A 1,728-nucleotide genomic window follows, 5' to 3' on the forward strand; every position below is an offset into this window, starting at 1 on the left:
GGTTTCTGAGCTAGAGGAGATCTTGATTAGTTAAGTTATTTTGCACCTAGAAGGGATTAGTCAAGTTATTCTCATACTAGTGTTGTATGTGGTAATACTAAAAATTCAAAGAATTTCTGGTTTTATTTCGATCGATTATGGTGTATGCATGAAACTGTACTCATTATATTGTACTGAATCTTATTTTCATTCGCACTCTGTTTTACTAAATTTTTATTGATGTTGTCAGTTGGAATAAGAGAGTTTAAGATATTTATCTCTTCTTTTATTCCAGACACGCATAATTACGCCCCCACATTCTAGATTTGACCTTCGAGATTTCATATTACACAATATTTATAATTTTTATTTTTGAAAGAAGTCAGAGAAACAATCACATATTTGAATTCGTTATAATAATCAAACAAGTACACATACCTCCTTTCGAAACATACATTTGTATTTGAGTATTTGAGATAACAAGTTCTACATCGTACGATGATCCTGTGAAATTTTATCCTCTCAATACAAAATCTGTCAGCATCAGCAATTCGATCACTACACTATTGGCTTGTGACTTCCTACATCCTTCATTTAATACAACATATTCTCCTTTTAATTGGAGCTTCGGAATCCTGTATAGGTGAGTTTTCCCGTCAGAGAATAAACAAGACATATATTATCATATTACAGGTGTTACCATAGTTATTACTATAGGGCCACACAGACTTACCTCGTGAAGAATGCTGAAGAGGAGAACTGAGAAGAAAGGTTCCTTGCCCTTGGTAGTATTCCAAGGCTCATGTTTGCGAATACTAATTGCCATGGTATGAACAATAGTCAAACAAGGACAACAAGCTGCGAAACAAAAAGAGAACTTACACTAATTTTACCCACTTTGTTGATCATCTAGATGTTTAATTTGCACAACCTGCATAGTGTCTCAGCCAAATGGAAGTTACGTTCAGAACTTGCAGCAACGAATCTTCAATATACATGAGATGATTAGAGAAGAAAAAAAAAAGATTGGTTAAACAATTCAAAGCAGTGAAGGCTGAAGCTGCTGAATAGCGGTATTGCTGCCAGATGTGGGCTGTTGGTTGCTGGAAATAGCAGTGTAAAAAAATTTAAATCTCACACAAAACATCTCTCTAACCTATAAGCTACTCTTGCCCAAACCAATCTGCGTGTAAAATAACTGTAAGTTCGGAACACTTGGCCTGTGAACAACCCTGTAGAACATAGCTTTATCGATTGCTGAATCTGATTGTTTTGCTGGCTACGTGGAGGCGGGCAACACGGCGCTTGCAACAAGAAGACATCGTAGGTGGAGAGGTTCGGAAAACAATACCCGACTGCCGGAGACTCTGTCCTTCCAGAGCAGCACCTCGACCCTGGTGCTGACGGGCATAGTGAGGGAGGAGAAGGTGACGGCGTCCTTACCAGTCACGAGCCTCCCATAAGGGCACCCGTTTCCAGAGCCGTCCATCAATGGCCTCACGCTCGCGAGGCGGGGAACGTGGGCTGAGATCCCACCTTGACAGGGGCACGGTCCACATATCGCACGTCGGCACGCCCCAGGGGTAATTTTACCTCGCATGCATGTTTTCCTTAAGTTGCCGTGGCGTCGGTTTGGTTTCCTGGCTAGGCACCATAATCTTACGACGCACTTTGGGCAGCTCTGCCGTACTGGATGGTGGGGTGAGGAATAACAATTCTTCACCCAGGGTGACGAATAGCGCGACCCTA

Source organism: Triticum aestivum, chromosome 7A, assembly GCF_018294505.1.
Source record: "Triticum aestivum cultivar Chinese Spring chromosome 7A, IWGSC CS RefSeq v2.1, whole genome shotgun sequence".
Taxonomy (NCBI): Eukaryota; Viridiplantae; Streptophyta; class Magnoliopsida; order Poales; family Poaceae; genus Triticum; species Triticum aestivum.